Source organism: Stegodyphus dumicola, chromosome 2 (genome assembly GCF_044657685.1).
Source record: "Stegodyphus dumicola isolate Sdum_Otavi_A_Nest chromosome 2, ASM4465768v1".
Lineage (NCBI taxonomy): Eukaryota > Metazoa > Arthropoda > Arachnida > Araneae > Eresidae > Stegodyphus > Stegodyphus dumicola.
Window position 1 is genome coordinate 173,910,774 of NC_140769.1, and position 21,066 is coordinate 173,931,839.

The 21,066-nt window shown below is 33.8% G+C and overlaps 1 protein-coding gene across 1 annotated transcript in view; it reads left to right on the forward strand.

Moving 5' to 3' along the window:
- Nucleotides 1–21,066, forward strand: part of LOC146998655 (uncharacterized) — a 54,461-nt gene that overhangs the window by 22,924 nt on the left and 10,471 nt on the right. The gene's annotated exons all lie outside the window — the stretch shown is intronic.

A 21,066-nucleotide genomic window follows, 5' to 3' on the forward strand; every position in this document is an offset into this window, starting at 1 on the left:
TCTTTACTTCCTTTGGAAACATGAACTGTCCTGACTCGGAACCGGAAGCTTACTCAAGCTATGTTCAATAATTTGTGAAGTAGACAATACACACAGGAAGGGTATACGAAACCTTTTATTTTTCTACCTTTACAGAGATTTCCGGACTTCGGAATACAGAGACCAACCACTTGTGGTCTGAACGTAAGAATATAAAATTATTAATTAAAACTCTAACTAAACTAACTTTGGATTAATATACAAGTGCCTACTTTAAGATTGGCCGTTAATTAACAAAAAGCCGTATGTAGTACAGAGAGCTGCTAAAACTACGATACGTTTAAAATTATCAAGAGGATTAAACCTCTGGCCTTGAAGGCAACCAGCAAACGAGTAAAACTACTATGGCCAGCGGCCTGCTTCTAATAACTCCTTCCTCTCTCTTGCTTGGCAAAAAGCCACAACTTAAGTACTTGGCGTTAGCAAGACAAATTTGCATAAATAAGTTAAAGCTTTTAATTCTGGCCAGAAGTAGAAAATAAGAAGTGATAGTAAAGATTTAAAATAAAATAAACGTTAGTAAAACTTAGGATCCTTAAACTATCATCTGAGATCTCTCCCTGCAATTACATATAAATTAAAAAATGTAAAAAAATAAAAAATAAAAATAAATAAATAAATAAATAAATAAATAAAAGATTCAGGTTTTAGATTACGTCTAAAGGGGCATTTTGCCAAAAACAAACTCAAAAACCAACACAAGAACAAACTCAAAAACCAGCACCAACAGAAAGAACAATCTCAAAAACCAATACCAACACAGAAACATAAGCACAATTTTGAAAACTGACTCTCCGTTTTTAGTGATTCAGCGCAAAATGGCAAAACGAAATTAATAGCCATTCGGGAACAAGAGCCCCCTTTGGACTAAAAGGAACATTAATGTTTTTATGTTAATTACTACTAACTTTCATTAGTTCGTATAAAACGTTAGAGTAAAGTCAATTAATACAATTCTCTCAGCAAAGTCATTAATGTCAACAGAAATCTTGTTTTCGCGGACATAGGATTTCCCTTTCCCTTGGTGTCAGGTATTCAATCTCTGGATCTACAGGTTGTAAGCACTTGTATGGACTAATAACGGTGTGACTGTGCAGAGTTTTTGATAGAGTCACATCTTCATGATTCTATCAAAAAAATTTTTGCAAGTACACCATTCGCAATTGTTCACTACACAAGAGGCACTAACTCTTTGCGTTAGAAGATCGGCAGGATTGTCTTTGGTTGAAAAATAAAGCCATGAATTTATTAATCAATCTATGGTGGCGTAGTGGTTATGTCTTGGTGTATATTCTTGAATTGACATGACTTCTTTTCTTTAAACATAACTTTTATTCACACACACCATAACTTTAAACACAACTGAAATAACAGAACGAATAACAAAACCACTAAACTAAAATTCAAACATCCTATGCTGCAGCTAATGGCGAAGTGAGTGAGTTCACTGCCGCGCTAGCAGTTTTTACATAAACCACATGACGTGGATTGGTTGCCCACGCAGTCGAACATTAGATTGCCACAGAGTATCCCCCCCCCCCCAGTGACACAGTCACGACATAAAAATGGTTGGCTGTAAATTTCCAATTTAAGATATGCACATTCAAATAACAGTTATACTTTAAAATTGTACGTACAAAAAGAAATACCAATATATGAATAGTAATAATACATTTACAATTCTGATTGGAATATATACCTACACAATGCATAACTTAGTTAAACAGAAATAATGAAAAGTTAATAAGCATTTTATGTAACTCTCAATACGTATGCAAAAAAAAAAAAAAAAAAAAAAATATTCCAAGTATCTATACATTGTAACATTTGCAGCAAACCACAAGAGAAAACTTTAATCATTTTACAGTAATTAGTTTTTTAGGAAAATGAACACGACGTCCACTTCGTGTACCTACTTGTTTTGGAACAATTTTTGTGTCTTCGCAGACTTCCTTTGGAAACTGAGGAATTACAGGTGAATTTATACATTCTGACAACATATATGCTGGTTTTAAACGATCCATTGTAACTGTAATCTTTTTGTTATTTACCTCAATAATAAAATTTTTATCAATTCGTTTAACCACGGGATGAGGTACAGTGTACGGTGGAGTTAGAGGAATTTTAACAGAATCGACACGCAGAAATACATGAGAACAGGTTTGAAGTGCTGGATGCACATAAATTGGTGATTGAATATGCCTAGAGGTTGGAATAGGTCTAACTACACTCATGTCCATAAATTAAGGATAACTCGGAGTCACGCGGAAATCAAACTCTAAAATAAATATTTCACATGCAAAATCACTACACACATCTTCAAGAATCATATGCAAATTTCAGAAAGTAACCAGACGACACCGATGGTACGTCACAATGACGAGAGTGTAAGAGAGTGATATATAAGGAATACAGGCAAAGAACTAAAATTGTTCGCAGGCGCTTTATAAGCATTTCAGTGCAATAACCGAATAGTTATGACACAAAGGACGAATTTGGATGATTTTTTACGTGGTAGAATTATCGGCCGTCTGGAAAGAGGGCGTACCCAACTGGAAGTATCAGACGAACTTGGAATTTCCCAGAGTGTCATCTCCAGGCTTTGGCAACGATTCCAAGATGATGGTAATGTGAGTAGACGTTACAGCACAGATTGCTCCAGAGTTACAACGCCGAATGAGGACCGGTATTTGGCAGTTACTGCCAAAAGAAACAGGCGGAGCACAGCCTCAGACCTGTCTCGTCAGCTCTCTTCAGCCACTGGTACGACAATTTCAAGGCAGACCGTGTACAGACGCTTAGGGCAGATTGGTCTATATGCTCGTAGACCTGTCAGATGCGTTCCACTTACTGCAACTCACTGTCGCCTGCGGTTAGCCTGGAGTAGAGAGCATGCATTGTGGACACCGCAACAGTGGGCTTGTGTGATCATTTCCGACGAGTCCAGGTTTAGCTTGTAGTCTGATTCTCGCCGGGTTTTCATATGGAGAGCTCCATGTACCCGTTACCACCAAGAAAACATCATTGAACAACACCGTTACGGTGGTGCAGTAGTGCTCGTTTGGGGTGGAATTATTCTGGATTCCAGAACTGACCTGCATATTCAAATTGGAACCATGACAAGCCAAATTTATCGGGACGTCATTCTGGAACAACATGTACGTTTGTTTCGGGGCGCCATGGGCGCACAATTTGTGTTTATGGATGACAACGCCGGTTCTCACCGTGCAAACGTCGTAAGCGAATGCCTTCAATCGGAGGATATCACCCGCATGGACGGGCCAGCATTCTCACCGGACTTGAATCCAGTAGAGCACGTGTGGGACATGCTTGTCCGACGAGTTGCAGCCCGTCAACCTCTTGCTACATGTCTACCGGAACTTCGGAGAGCATTGCTTTTTGAGTGGTGTAATATCCCCCAAGATCAGATCGATAATTTGATACTCAATATGTCTAGGCGTTGTACGGACTGTATTGCATCGTCTGGGAGACATACAATGTATTAACAATCATACCAACCGTGTAATATTGGTTATTTGTAAATATTTTTTTTTTTTTTTTTTTTTGTAATTTGCTCCAGGGAGAAAAATCGCTATTTTTTTTAATAATATCCCACATATAGCATCTTTTTTTGCTCTTTACCTTTTGTTTAATAAATAAGCTTTACAAATAAGTCAAATTTGTTTTGCTTCTCACTCTTCCTTTGCCTGATTTTCCATTATCCTTAATTTATGGACATGAGTGTAAATGCATGTCTGATCGAAGTTGTGAAACATAAGATTCAGTAGGCGATACAATATTTGTAGCATTCAGCATATCTGACGGTAATCTAAATGTAGTACCGTAGACAAGTTCAGCGCAAGTAGCATTTATATCTTTCTTAATGGCAGATCTAATACCCAACAGAACAATAGGTAGAATTTCAGTCCATTTTGGGTTGTTGTGAGCCATTATTGAACTTTTAAGTTGCCTATGAAATCTCTCAATCAGTCCATTGATGTTTCAATGGACTGATTCAGTCAGTCCATGAGGGTGATAAGCAGTAGTTCTAATGCGATGTGTACCCAAAATTTTCATTAAATCCTTAAATAAGTAAGATTCAAAATTTCGGCCTTGATCCAGTTGTTATTGATACCGGGCAGCCAAATCTTGCTATCCAGTTATGCACTAACAGTCGTCTGAGCGTCTGAGCTAAAATGTCGACAGTAGGTATGGCTTCTGGCCATCTGGTAAACCTGTCAATAATTGTCATGCAATAACGGTGACCTTCAGACGGTGGAAGAGGACCTATGAAATCAATATAGATATGTGCAAATCTTGCATCAGACAAGGAAAAGGTACCCAACGGTGATTTCATATGCCTATGAATTTTATAACGTTGGCACTGTAGACATGATTGAACTGCAGTTTTAATAAATTTCTTCATATTAGGCCAAAAATAGCGCTTAGTAATTCATTTTGTTGAAGTTGAAATACCAGCATGAGAAAGACAATGAATCTTCTGAAATATTTTAGAGCGAAAAGATTCAGGTATGAACTGACCATGTATACCTGTGTTCATATTACAGTAAAGAGTAACATCTTCTAAAGGGTGTCCGCCGATAACATCGCGGCAAATACATCGCGGACGAAAACGTCGCGGAGAAAACAACGCAAGGCGAAAACGTCGTGCTACAAAACATCGTGGGAGAAAACATCGCAGTTCTAAAACATCGTCGTACAAAACATCGTCGTCGAAAATAAAGCGGTTCAAAAACTTCGCAGTTTAAAAACATCGTCGTCGAAAATATCGTGGTAAAAAATAAAGTATCTACAAATCATCGCATGACGATAACATCGCAGACATGCTTTTTTCAGGCTTTAATAACTGTAAATGGATATTCCCATAATGATTTATGAGCGCAAAATGGAAAGAAGGATAATTTTTTACTTTCATATTTTTTATTAACTTATAAATTTTAGCTGAAAAAGTAAGAAGGAGACTTAAGCATAGAAAATTAATGCAACTTATAGCACTTAATAGAATTTTAAATCGACATAGTTAACTAACAAAGGTCATTAATAAATCATTTTTATAAAGTTTTTACTGGTAATTTTTTATGAAAAGTATTACCTAAAAAAGATTAGAAAAAGGAAGGTAAGTAACTGCATGACCTTATTTATAAAAAAAATTGCTAAGTTAATTTTGAGATTATTTTCTTCACTTTTGTTAGTCTAATACTCTTATAGCGAAAATTATTTCTTGTTTTGTTTCAGTTTATTCTTAAAATGTCATTAAAATTTCCATGCACAGCGTGCAGTCAGTTACTTGAATGACGATTTGTTAGTTATGAAGAAAGTCAGCTATGCATAATATTTCAGTAGGATTTGGATTTATTAGATTATGCCAAAAGCACACTACGGCTATCTGCTTAAGGGGTGGGATTCCTTTGTGGAGTACATTCTCAGGAACTGGTTCACATGCACATTATACTTTAGGAAAATCACGAAAATCTTCGTGCAGCTTTTTTTTTTTTTTTTTTTAGAAATAATGTATACTTGCAGTGAACTTTTCTTGGTGACTATCTCCCTCTAAGACGAACAGTGTTTTTGAGAACAATAAACATTGGTTTTAATCATTACGCAAGTTTACCGCATTCACTCAAGATTAAAAAGAATGGAATTTTGAGTAGTCACTTTAAATAGGATTGCTTACATTTACATTTATATTTAGACCGCCTAGACGGTATAGTAGTTTGAGTCGCCGGGCTGCGATACCAAAGGTCCCGGGTTCGAACCTCGGAGAAGGCAGGATTGTAACTGTCTTTTATAGGAGGCAAATGTGGCCCACCTATAATTAGGTGCCTCCGTAATAAGGTGACCATCATTTAGTAGACCAAACCGAAGTCCGCTGAGGGCCACCATTGGTAGAAGAAAACTTTTATATTAAGACATTTCTTATAAGCACTTAAGAGTATTTTATTTGAATTTTCATATACATTTTACTCGAAAATTTTGTAATTACTTATTGAACTTACAGTGACAAACTTCCCAAGACAATTTTAATGTCTTTCTTTTGTGTTTCTTAATTTTCAGAATATCTAAATTTATGCACTCCAGAAATCTGTAGCGAAATTAAAATTAATATTTCTGAGAGAGAGTCTACTTTGTGGCGATTCTTTGTCCTAAGAATTCTTTACCTTTGAAGTATAGTATTTTTTAGTGTGCTGTAGTTTAGTACAACTTTTAGTGTGTTGGTTGTGATTCATACTATGTATTAATACTTATATATACTTGAAACATATGCTTTTTTTGGAGTAATGGATTGCACAGACTCTCTCTTTTTTGTTCATTTTATTGTTGCAACATGTTTAATTCTTATGTAGTGGTGATGATGTGGGAGTGTGAGGAGCTTTATATAGTCCTTATTTATTTTAAATATTGTCCTCATTCATTTCTGTAGTCTTTATTATGTTGCACATTGTCCTTATTTATTTTGGTAATAACCATGGTTTCTTACTGATCCTGTGACTCAATTATTTTAATGCATGTTATATATTAGTGCATATTTCCCACTAAACATATATTATAAAACTTTATTAATATACGTCTTCAACATATTAAACATGTTTTGGATATAAGAAACACAATTAATTCAAATAGACTCATGATTCTGTGAGTTTTTATGAGCAAAAATTTATAATTTTACGTGTGATATAGTGCAGAATATCAAAAACAATGTGATGGATGTGCAAGTTGTCAAAATATAAAATCTTTAAATGAAAGGGAAAATACTGTTTTTGAGGACTTAAATACATTTAACAAATGGCATTTGGAGAAGATGATTTTACTGGTTGAAATCTGAATAACTAAATACTGAAAATTTATAAAACATCTTAAATTGTTTAACCCTTTCAATCCCAATTTATTTGTTTCAACTGACTTGATTTTTTTTTATGCCTTCTTGGTAATTATCACAAATGACACAAATCACACTAACAGAAATTGACAGTCTGTCACTAAGCCTCTATAAGAAGATGCGCGCAACAATTTTGTAATGGGGATGTTAAAAATGATACCTGCTACCAGTGGACATCAACTATGTAGTAAATTAATGCGTTTAATTCTCTCTAGGTTTCTTTAAACATCTACTGGGACTTAACCCATTGGGACTGAAAGGGTTAAGGGAGAGACTTAAATGCTGTATTTCACCGCACTTAAAATTTTCAGAATATAGATTTATGAGTTTTTTACAAAAGTTCATTTTTTAATAAATGATTACATTTCATATTCAGTTATTCATAAAATGAATTTTTTTCTTTCATTAATAGTGGTAGTATATATTTGTTTGGAAAGAGAAGTGAGAATTGGGATTTGCCAGGGAATTGTAGCAATCTGTATGCAAGATGAAAGCAATTAAGAACTTTTCGAAACTAACGCTTTGGAAACTAACGCTTGAAGGTCTTAGTTTTGAGTTGAAAAACAAGCTAAGTGGCTGAACTCAGGGGAGGGCGGATTAATTACAGCTATTTATACTATTGGGGAGAGTTAACCATTAGTTAACATCCGTGAGAACGGGTGTTTCGTTCAAGCGTTACTCCAGGGTCCTGTCCCCTCTGGCCGCTGAAGGCTATTTGGTTAATAAAAGACAGCTGAAAATTTCGGTCGTTACTAATGATGGTCCATGTACAGACAGAAATAGCATTTCTTAACTTCTTAGTATTTGTGTGTTTTACATCTACCATGCAGTTTAAAAAGAGAACCCAGAAAAGTTTAGAGTTCAAACGTGTTTAGATCGCCCTTCCTTGTTTGTTTTTGAAAAAAGGCCCTTTGCCTCTTTTGCATATAAGTATTCATACATACAGATTTATTTAATTAATATATAATTTCATCAATGAATTATATTAAAAATATAGATTTAATTAACATTTTTTCTTTCTTTTTTGGCCTAAGTTCAACGATACGAATAATGAATAATCCAAAATTTTAAACTTTTTCCAATAAAATTACATATCTACGTAGTTCGATTAAGGAGGCGAAACTCTGCGATTATACGTATGATAAAAACATCATAAATTCAAATTTTGTCGCTGAGAATGGAAAATATTTAAAATCTGAGGAACAAGATTTTCCAAAATTAAATAATTTTTTTTTAATTATATAAACTTTAAGCAGTGTCTTTTCAGAACTGTGCATTATGCATTTATTTATTTTTTTTTTAAATTTCTATATTATTAAATACTTCTTCAGACCAATAAGAGAAATATACAAATTTTCCCGAAATATGTTTTAATCTGTCAAAAAAACTTTAAAAATTTGGTGTCCGGTCTTTAAACACAAAAATTATCAAATTTCCTTTTACGATTTAATGCATTTAAGGAATAAAACTTTAGTTTATGTAAATAATGAGAATAATATAAATACGAAGAAATGAAAAAATATAAGTGCTTTACAAGTAAATGAAATTGGTATAATGCTTTTAAAAGTACTGTGGTTTTTTTTTTTTTTTCCAGTTCCGCTTTCCGAAATGTTTCATTAATTCCCCTTTGCTTCTGATTGCTCAACAAACGCCCACACGACTGTCTTTCTTGGTGTGCGGAAAAAATGTCACCCGGAAAAAAGGGAAACGGAAAGAATGTCCCCGGAAAATAAAGAACGGAAAAAATGTCACTCGGAAAATAAGGAACGGAAAAAAGGGAACTCTAAAAGCTCGCCAAATAATGTCGCCGATTGGAGATGGGGAAACCTGCCAAGCGGGCAGGGTTATAGCGGGCTCTCTTGAGGGAGGTTTTAAGGGTAAGACGTTGAGCTGGCTGCAGCTGAGCAAGGTCATTTCGATAGCAGGTCTTCCAACTTGCCTGCGGGAAAATCGTATGTTCTCCCCCGTGGTTTGCTTCACCCGTTTCCTTAAAGAAACCGACCCACCTCACCCGAAAGAAAAGAATTCACGGGGAGCAAATGTTTCCCTCTGTTAAATAATGATTGCCGGTCTTTAAACTAAATTTCATACATCCCTAACTGGAAGCTAACAGCTTGTTCACATTAAAGTGTTGATAAATGACGAATTGTCAGTAAAGACGGCACACGAAAGCTGCTAAACAGAACTTTTGGCGTAGTATAGTCTGTTCGGTGTCTGAAAGAGTATTGCTTGGCAGCATTGTTTTACGCCAAGCAGAGTTTGGCTTTAGTGTAACCCTAAAGTTATTTCGTTTTTGCTGTATTAGTATGAATGATTTCTGACTTGATGTAAGAGCATATGGTTGCTCGCTCTTTAGCTAAGTTACATAGGTAACTATAAGCACATGCGTGTGCTAGTATTCAATAATGTTGTTTTGTTAAAATAAAATTGTTATTGTTAATATTACAGTCCACTTACTGAAGTTAAGTATCATTAAATAAGTTCGAGCTATCTTCGGCAAGAACATAGTCTGTTATTTTTTAATACGGTTTAACGAATCTAGCAATAATATTATACTAAGCATTCCGTTATTATTTAATCTATCCGTAATATGAAATATAATTTTCTAAACACTAACGGTTTATCATCAGTTAATTTATAAAACGACAGATATTTTATAGTGTCATTTTTTTTTCCACATTAACGGTTTATCATTACGTGCTTTTCGTTTTGCGATTTTGCGTTGAATCACTTTTCAAACTGTTGCCACCAAATGTTAGAGTCCTACATTATATTCGAAGAAATTAAATAATGAAAAATCTGCATCTCGCATTGTGATAAAACAACGGTACATAGAGCCATCGAATTTTGAATGGCGTAATCCTCCTGCGAATATGGGCATCTGGAAGCCCAAATTTGAAATTTGTTTTATTATCTATTTCATATTTTGTAAAAGTTTTAACGAATTTTTGATTAACAAACTCAACGATTTAAAAGCGAGGAATGGCAACACTATACGAAAAAAAAATTATCTCCAGCGCGCGGAACTGTGTATCGGAAATTCTTCTAAAGATATGCTTTTTTAAAATTCTTTTGCGACATTGCTATTTAAATGAATTTTATGGTTTAAGTGCAAAGAACATGATATTTAATAAATAAAGGTTATTAACGTTAAATAAAGGTTATTAACACAAAACGTTAAAAAAAAACGCCTTCTTTGGACGTAGTTTAAAGCCTGAAACCTTTGAGATTTTTTGTTTGTTATTAAGATTTTTTTTTTTTTTTTTTTTTTTTTTTTTTAATATGAATGATGGTCCCTCAGCCGACTTCGACTTGACCAGAAGCAGTTGTCACTTTATTATGCAGTCACTTAATAGGTGGGCCACCTTTGCCTCCTATGAAGGGACGAACAATTAGAACTATGTATTCCCCTGGATTCGAACCCAAGCCGTTAGGTATCGCAGTTGGCTCCCCTAACCACTACACCGTCTGAGCGGCATTTATCATTAGTTAGTTTATAGAATATTATATTATATACTAATTAATATAGTTATTTTAAAATAATTAGCTAAACCGGCTTGGCTAGTTCCCCCCCCCGCCAAATACTTACTTATTCGAGGAAATAACTTAATTATACGCTTTAACGGTAACATATATTTTACACTATATTTATTTTATATTAAAATTTTTCCTATATATAAATGCCCACCAGCGGCCGAGCGGTAAAGTCACTGAACACTGGTAGTTCGGTCCGAGGTTCGAGTCCCGCGAACGGGCTGGCTGCTTGGGCGTTTTCGTGGTTTTCCCCATGTGTAACGTGTATACGAGCCAGTTTCCCTTAGAAAGTCATCCACGAAGGCATCCCTTCCCTTAGGCAGATAGCCCTAGTGTGCTTTGCCATAATTAAATACACCTACCTATATATAAATAGATACGGCCATACACGCAATCGAATCGGCTTAATGTACTTTCATTTATAGAATAATGCACTTCCGAATGTGAACAGTGAACTTTCTTCTGGTAATTATCTTCCTATGATGATCAGTATTTCTGAGAACTTGGACATCGGTGCTGAGAGCTATTTCTCTAATTCGCAAAAGCCCAAAATCTTATGAACCTGTGGTCATCTTAGAAAGGGTTTACTGTACTTCTGTCTCTAACTCTGGCAATTTATTGGTAAGAAAAAATTTCTTGTAGTAGAATATAATCCATTCATGCAAGTCCTGTTACAAGAATAATTTAATAAAGAAGCAAAATTATCATTTTATTCAAAATTGCATTTTTCGATCGAGGTAGTAAAGAGTTCTGACTTTCTTATCGGTTAAATGTTGCTATTATTTTAACTTGCTAATTTAACATTTATTTATTTTTTTTTAGCCCAAAGGGGCATTAGACCCAAAGGGCTATTAGTCTCAAAACGACATTTTGCGTGGTTTCACTTTCTGCGTTGATTCACTTTTCAAACTGTTGCTACAAAATATTATTGCCATGCATTATATTTAAAGAAACTAAATAATGAAGATTCTGCATCAATGCATGAATGTTTCTCGCATTTTGAAAAAACAACAGTACCTAGAGCCATCCAGTTTTGAATAACGTAGAACTCCAAACATGAGCATTCCGAATTTGGAATTTCTTTTATTAGCTATTCCCAATTTTGCAAAACTTTAACGAATTTTTTAATTAACAAACTCATCGATTTAAAAGCGTGCAACGAGAACACTGTACGAAAAAATAAATGTATCTCCAGCGCCCGAAACTGTGTATTGGAAATTCTTAAATTTTGTGCTTTTTAAATATTTTGTGATATTGCTGTGGAATTGAATTTTATGGTAAAGTGCGAAGAACATTATATTTAATAAATAAAAGTACCACACAAAACGTTAAAAAAAAAAATCCTTTTGGGCGCAATATGAAATATGAAAGCTTTCAGATTTTCCTTTAAATAATGAAAAATCTGCATAAATGTACGTATATTTCTCGCATTGTGATAAAACAACGGCACATAGAGCCATCGAATTTTGAATGACGTAATCCTCCTACGAATATGGGCATGTGGAAGACCAAATTTGAAATTTGGAATTTGATTTATTATCGATTTTATATTTTGCAAAACTTTAACGAATTTTTGAGTAACAAACTCAGCGATTTAAAAGGGAGCAATGGCAACACTCTACGGGTGGGAAAAACCTTTTTGTCTCCAACGCCCGGAACTGTGTATCGGAAATTCTAAAGATATGCTGCGGCATTGCTATTGAATTGAATTTTATGGTTTAAGTGCAAAGAACATGATATTTAATAAATAAAGGTAACATACAAAACATTAAAAAAAAACGCCATTTGGACATAATTGAAAATCTGAAAACTCAGATATTTTTTTTTTTTTTTTTTTTTTTTTCCCAGTGGCGTGGTAAAAAGAATCATTAAAAACGAAGCTGATCTTCTTAATTACATTTTGCAGCTTTAGAATGACACCGCTAATTTGATTATCCAGAACTCGAAATATTGAATAAATTTGAGTTAAATAAAATTCAAAATTAATGCGAAAGAATTTGCTTTAGCAAATTTCGTGAGATAGATTATGTTCTGCTATTCTGTAATTTTTAATTAGGACCGTAAAAGAAATGTTTCTTGACGAAGAGGTGAAAACTGTTGAAAACAGTCAATTTCCTATTTATGAGAAAACTTATTATGACTTTGGAGATTAAAAAGTACATATAAATAGTATAGTTCTCATTTTTCATGTTTAAATAATTAGTAAGAAACATGGATTCTGATGCAGCAATTGTAGTATAATTCTAAATAAACTATTTATAACATTGTTATCAATGAAGCAACAATCGTATAATTAAAAAAAAAATGAATGCAAAATTCTATTCTTATTGTTTTGAGCTCAAGTTCTATGTTTCAAGAGCTTTCAAGTCTGAATTAATTACTTTTGAGACTTAAAATTGCAGTATAACTTTTGTATTTAAAATTTTGTTAGCAGTTCTAAAACAAATATCATGCAGAATTTTAGCAGTATTAGAAAAGGACTCAAAAAGAGCTGACAAGGAAACTTCCTATCTTTTGGCTTTTTTAATTGTTGAAGTGTATGGAGTCAAAATTAAAGCTACTAACAACCAGTTTTTAAGGTTGTTATTAATTAAAACATCTGTAACATATAAGCATCCTGTTTATGAGGAAATGACAATTCAGATAATAAGTATTAATCTGAATTATCGTTTCCTAGTCATTCCTAGTATCATCAGGGCCGGTGCCAGAGCATATGCAATCGGCGCGGCCGCACCGGGCGGCAGAATTGAGAGAACGCAAAATTTTTAGAACTTTGGAAAGAGCTGGGCGGCAGAATTTTGAAGTTGTAAAGCAGACACCGTGCGGCAAAACGTCTAGCGCCGGCCTTGAGCATCATTCCAAGTCTTAGTAAATCAGCTTAGAATAATTAGAACTGATTTATAGGAATTTAGCAAAACTGCGCTACAGTAACATATCATTGATAAAAGTATATCCTAGGAGAAAATATTCTTATTATTATACTATAATGTTCCCTTAAAAAGAATGTAATATTTAGCAATCATACTTAGTATTGCCGATTTTTCAAGAAACACAAAATTCACAAGGTTTTGCAAGCGAGTACACCATTCAATACTTTACAAATGAGTCGAACTTGATCAAACAAACCATAGGCTTATACACAACTGTCCAGGAGTAATTTAGTCAGGTATTTTTTTAAATGTTAATATGCAAAATATAGAATTAATACTAAATATGCATAAATTTTAGACTTGAGCCTCCTTGACGTGCTTTCGTGGTGTAGTGGTCTGCACGCTGGGCGCGTATTCCAGAGATCCGCGGTTCGATTCCCGGTGAGGGGGTTGCTCATTTTTCAAGTCTCCTGCTAAAATTTGGTTACTTAGTGAAATTACTATAAATTAAGCATAAAACAAATCAGTGCGAGAGTGGTTTTGCATACGAACTGAGACTGCAACACATTTCAACCAGTTTTAACTAGCTTCAGATGTTAAAAAGTTCCAGAATTAAGATCTTCTTATTGTAAATGCACAAAGTTTAAATCTTGGCATAAAATTAAATAACTTGGCCATTTAAAGCCCGAATATTGGAAAATATCATAATTAAGAATTTTTAAATTTTTGCAATAGCATACGTACAAAATAATGATCAACAATTGATTCAAGGCTTTCATACGAATACAATAATCCGAATGGAATGTAAAAGATTATTACTATTCTAATTTATATTGAAAGTTGTTACACGACCTTGAAAATCAATATTATAATTTATAAGGCAGACATGTAACTGAAATTATTAAATGCCACAAAAATGCAAATATAATGAGACTTTTCTAATGCGACCACTAACGGCCGCTTCAAGCGATTTTTAGGCCACTTATATAGATGGTTGCATTAGAGAGGCAAATGTATAAAAGCCTGTTTATTTATGTTGTAGGAAACACTTTTAGAGTTCGCCGTCATGAGATTCACTGTACTTATATGTAAAACAGTTACAAATAATACGTCTTACTAAAACGATCTGACATATTTAGGCTTCTAAAATGATGTTAAAAATTTCAAAAAGGAAATCTAACAGAAAAAAATCCTGATTTGGTTAATTTAAAGCAGTTTAACACATTTATGATAAATAAAACATTAATTAAAGCATCACAGGCTTCAGTATGAGAAAAAATTAGCATGATCATCAAATCATATTATTTAAGTTATGGCAAAGTACCATAAGATTATCTGCCGAAGTGAATATGGATGCCTTCATGGAGGACTGTTTATAGCGGGTAGTTGACAAAAATTATTTGATACGTCTGATAGAAACTGACTCGTATTTATGTTACACATGGAGAAAAACACAAAAATTTCCTGGTAAGCAGCACATCCGCCATGGTTTGAACACCAGTCGAAAACTACCAATATTCAACGATTTTTACCTCTCGGCTGCTAGTGGTCAAAGGCCATTTAAGTTATTCTCTGAATTTCAAAGTTATCGGTTTATGCTTTATTACACATTTATTCATGCTCAGATTTTTGGAAACAAGAGAAATTAAAAACTGGAATTCTAGATATCTAAGTTAAATAATTAAATTTATTTAATTTTCCGTTTTGATACGTTTTACGTTATGAATACGAAAAGCTCCCACGTATGACTTATTTGGAGCTCAATTTGGAGAGTAGAATGAATAAGCTTCTTTAATTTGGTTTGATTTACTTGACTATAACAAAGCGTACGAAAGGTATCTGCCTAAGAGAATGGTTGCCTTCGTGGAGGGCTTCCTAAGGAAAACTAGCTCGTAACCACGTTATATAGGGGAAAAACCACGAAACGCTGCTTTGCTAGGAATCGAACCCAGATCTAACAACCAGGGTATTCAGCAACTTAACCGCTCGGCCGCTTTTAAGTTTCCATAAGCTTTACACGTAATTGTAATTAATATAACTACTATAAGTAAAAATCCTTTCCAAGATATCCATCAGCCATCCATCAGATTTCAGCCTATCAGCTGCCGAGCGGTAAAGACGCTGAACACTGGTAGTTTGGTCCGAGATTCCAATACCGCGAATGGGCTAGCTGCATGGGCACTTTCGTGGTTTTCCCCATGTGTAATATGTATACGAGCCAGTCTCCCTTAGAAAGTTCTCCACGAAGGCATTCCTCCCTTTAGGTAGATAGCCCTCGTGCGCTTTGCCATAATTGAATAATCCTAATCCGTCCATGTTTCTAGTTTATTTTTGGTATTCTGTGAAGATCACCACCCTAGAAAGATGATATTCAGTGCAAGCGTTTGTTTATACCCATAAAAATGCCTGTCACTTTTGGAAGTGATCGTCTTAAGGAGATGGTCGCCAATCGTTTATGGGCTACTAGATGGTCCGGCTCTGAGTAGGTTACGCATTGGTGCATTGTAAAATGCATTAAATCCTCTCTAATACGATCATCCACGTTTCTAATTATTTTGGTCTTTGGTGGATGTGGTCGTCTTAAAGATATAATGTTCGGTACAAGTATTAATTTCTATTCTGAGAAATTATTTTGGAAGAGGTCGCCATAAGAGGGTTCATTGCATATTAAATGTTTAAATCCAGATCGCGTGGTTATAGGATCCATTTTAATTAGATTTTAAAATTTTAGTAAAATAAAAAATCTGAAAGGTTTCAGATTTTAAATTACGTCCAAAGGGGCCTTTTTTTAACATTTTGTGTGTTACCTTTATTTATTAAATATCATATTCTTCGCACTTAAACCATAAAATTCAGTTCAAGAGCAGTATCGCAAAATAATTTTAAATTGAGCACATTTTTAGAATTTCCGATTCACAGTCTCACGCGCTGGAGATAAAAATGTTTTTTCTGTACAACATTGCCATGGCTCGCTTTGAAATTCTTGAGTTTGTTAATCAAAAATTCGTTACAAAATATAAAATCGATAGTAAAACAAATTCCAAATTTCAAATTTGGGCTTCCAGTTGCCCATATTCGCAGTAGGATTACGTCATTCGAAACTCGATGGCTCTAGGTACCTTTGTTTTATCACAATATTTGGTGGCAACAGTTTGAAAAGTGAAATGGACATTCAGAGTGATTCGACGCAAAATCGCAAAATGAAAACATTAGTCCCTCAGGGACTAATAATTTTGGAGTAATAATTTTGAAATAAACCTCTTAACTGTGGTATTCTTGTTTTCAAACTTAAGTGAAAAATTAAACAATTGTTTCCTGTGCAGATGCGTTACTTTTAATTTAATTTAAAAATTTAGTCCTATTCTTATCGCAAACCGTAACTTGAAATTGCATCTACAACTGTTTCTTATACCAGAGCTCAAGATGAATTAGTTTTCTGTTGTGCGTCAATAAATGTTTCACTAAACCGCAGCTTAAGGCTATAACTACATGCGGTGCGAGGAGAGTAATTACTAAAGACCTGACAATGACCGACGCTAGACAACCCGCCTTTTCCCCTGGCTTCCATCGCGAAAGCTTCCCCCTATTAAACAACCCTCTATTTTTAACCTTAACGAAGAAACTATGGAGGTAGGCTCCATGGAAGCAACAAGCAGTCAACACATCTTGCTTCTACTCGCACATGTTTTCGGTCATCCGAAGTTATGGTTGTTGAGATAAAACTTTTATCACCCAGCTTGGCGATCTTTCTAAACATGCCTTATATTTCCCATTGCAAACGAAGGGTGACATTTTTTCCGTTCCTTATTTTCCGGGGATATTCTTTCCGTTTCCCTTTTTTCCGGGTGACATTTTTTCCTACAACCGTCTTTCTTTATGTCTCGTGTTCACAACGTCTGTTCCTGTACGATTAAATCTACATAATAACAGGACCGAGTAATTCTAAATTAAAATGTAATCTTAATTATCTAATTAATCTTAATACTAAATTAAAATGTAATCTTTAAAAAAATTTATACAAAATAAAATTTAGAATTGAACACAGCCCCTTAAAGAACAAAATATCATATATTTCACATCTACGGCTTTACGGACTGGGAATATCATTTTACGGATTATTATTAACTAGGAGTATGATATACGGCTTTACGAATTGGGAATATGATTTGGCCTTTACGACGAACTGTTAAAAAAATAATCGACGTAACGTCTACATTGATAAGCATAATGCACAATGTTCCAAAGACCTAGTTTAAATTTATATGTGATTATCCACATAACACAATCGTATGATTAATTCTATTCACTTTAAGCATCTTTTATAGAATATTTTACATTTAGTACATTTGTATAACATATTTCATTAAATGTAAGGCAACTTTCTTATGTAAAAGCTAAATAATGTTCATTAATTTTAAAAGTTATATAAACTTGTGGTGATATTTATGATATGACACTAAATAGTTTGCTATAAGATTTGGAAAAATAAGAAAATAGCCATACATTTTCTAGAAACATTTAATTTTTTCTGGAAACATGTTTACTGGAACATTTTTTCCAGGATAATTTTTCAGGGACATTTTTTTTAACACCGTGCGTAATAACACTGCGTAATAACAGTACCGTGTGCAATAAATTTTCGTAATGATAATTTTTTATGAAATAATACAGTTGTCCATTTATCCGCACTTCCTGTTATCTGAGGTAATCCACATTACCTTAAATGATTGAATTCCACACATATGATAAGAAAACCTAATTAAACAAAACTTAATTAAAAGACTTAATTACTAAAAAACCTACATAAAATATTTATCAGGACAGAGAATAATGCATATTAATTAATTTTCAGGCTTAAATAACACTGTCTTTCATGTTATTTTTTCCCGTGCAATTCCCGTCTGAGTTATTTATTCTAGCTGAGTACTTCTTTCTCTTCATCATTGTCTCAGTCCTGTTATTATGTAAGAAGTATTTAAATTCTTTATAAAAACGCACTGAAAATAAAAATTGTTAGCAAATAAATGCATTGCACAATTTACATACTACATTTACATATAAATATATATGTAAACAACATGTCTAGAATTTAATTGCACACTTTCGACACGTACATTTTGTTTCCATAAAGAGTGTAATCTCTTATCATATGTTTCTATGTTTACACAATAGGCTAGGTTGTTTAAATATGGCAAGGCACACAAAGGCTATCAAGCTTAGAGAAAGGATGCCTGCGATACCAACCACGAAGCCAGCCTCTTTGCCTGAAATGGCACTGCGTTCAAACCCCTAGCATTCAGCGATTTTAACCTTTCGACCACTAATAAGGGTCGTGATTACAGTAAGATTAAAGATTATAATTTATAAATTCGAATGCTTTGCGAAACGTTTGTTCATGTAAAATTAAATGTGAAACAAAAACAAAAAGATTCAATAAAAAATGAAAATGAGTCAAAAAACGTGCAGAGTGACTTTTAGATTTAAAGCTCATAGCTCATTTCTGATTTTCCTGGTAGACTCAATCTTAAGTTTCTGAAGTAAATGGTTTTCTTATAGTCTTATAATATGATAGTGGCTGTGATCTACATGCATCTGGTACTCGCTGCTCGACAATACGTGGATAAATATCGATAGAGACTTCGAGATACGTAATTAATAAAGTATTTCTGATAAAACTCAACATTCAGATTATTACAATGGACCAGTTGTACAAAAAAATATGACACGGAAGGCTTTTTACCACTTTACTTAGAGTATAATATGCTTATATAAGACATCTCTATAACTAAAACTTGGATGTTGGATTGCTGTATTTTTTACTCTTTTTATTTTAATTCTACACAGATATTTTTATTCTAACTAGACTCATCTCTTTTTTTACCTTCATTTTACTTCTAATTGTTTATCATAAAATTTCAGTCTAATTATTTTAAGATTCAATTACTATCTGATATTTGATTTAAAGATCTTTTTCTTTGGGTTTGAACCATTTTAAAATAATTAAATAATTTATTCCGATTTCAAAACTCTGTTTACTAGCTTTTCTCAGTAAAGATGCTAATATTCGTTACCTGAAAGGAACCTCGAGTTTAATTTTTATTAAATTTTTAATCTGTTCCAGCACTATATACAAAAACTGCTCATTAGTTTTAAACTAGCAATAATGATTCCAGATACACTAAAAATAAATCAAATTGTAAATTGCTTAGCTGACATTTTTCAGTTCACAAAAATTTTCCTGGTGTTCAACTACTAATAAACATATACTAACTGTGTTCAATAATGGAACACCTGCTTATTTTTACTTAACAAACTGTAAAACGTCATTTGAGCCTGAAGGGGAAACAGGTGGCTCCTGCCTCGAGAAAACCGTTGTTTGACAATTAGGTAAATAATGTATGTCTCATGCTCCAAGTCTTAGTTGTACCTGAAACTCGGAAACTTAACTGCATTTTCTGTCAGAGAAGCCAACATGCCGTTACACTATATCATCAGCCAAAAGAACCGTAAACAACTTATGGTGAAAGGATACATCTGTAATTTTGAACGTGCTAGTGCTGAGAAAAGTATTTGGAAATGTGTAGAGTATTTTACTTGTAAGTGTAAAGGGCGAATTCACACTCAAGATGATAATATCATTCTTGAAACATCTCACGGGCATCCTCCAAATGCTGGCAAAATTATAGCGAAAGAGATTATGAGTTCAATTAAAGAGCGTGCGGTAACAACGCAAGAATCGACACATTCTTTAGCAGCAGTTGGTACAATTGGTCTTCCTTGTGCTGTTTCGGGGCATATACCACCAGTGGAAAATATTAAAAAAATTATCAGATATGCTCGACACGGAGAAATGCTATTGCATAATCTTAGATGTCTTGAAGAATTAGTAATCCCAGAATAGTTTTCAAAAACACTAAAAGAAGAGAAATTTTTGCTGTGTGACAGCGGAGTGCAGACAGACAGAATATAAAATTTTTCGACCCTCAGAAATCTGGACTTCATGGCTGAATGTCCGAACTGGTTTGCTTATAGAACTTTTAAAGCAACACCACCGCTTTTCAGTCAGATTTATACAATCCATGGTGTTAAATATGATAATGTGATACCTTCAGTGTATGTATTAATGCCAAACAAACGCGAAGAAGCATACAATACAGTGTTTACGGTAATAAAATCTTTGAAACCGAATCTGCAGCCCAAAACTGTAATGACTGATTTTAAAAAGGCTTCCATAAATGCCTTTAAAAATTCCTTTCCGAATATAATTCAGAGAGAATGTTTTTTTTCATTTAAGTCAGTGTGTGTATAGAAAGATTCAGTCTGCAGGTTTGCAAAGTAAATATGAAACTGATCCGAATTTCGTTTTGGAAATCTCTCAACTTGCAGCTTTGGCTTTCGTTCCTACTTCAGATGTCATTGAAGCATTTGAACAATTAATATCATCTACTTATTTTGTAAATAATATGAACATCATTCAGCCAATCATAAATTATTTTGAAGGCACATGGATTGGTAGATTTACTCGTCGTGGACAACGTCGCAGACCAGTGTTTGACATCCCTCTTTGGAACTGTTATTATGCTGTAAAAGATAAAATTCCAAGGACAAATAATGCGGTTGAAGGATGGCATCGCAGATTCAACGAACTTATGAACGGATGCCATCCAACAATCTGGAAATTTATTGATTACTTAAAAAAGGAACAAAATTTAAATTCTATAAAAA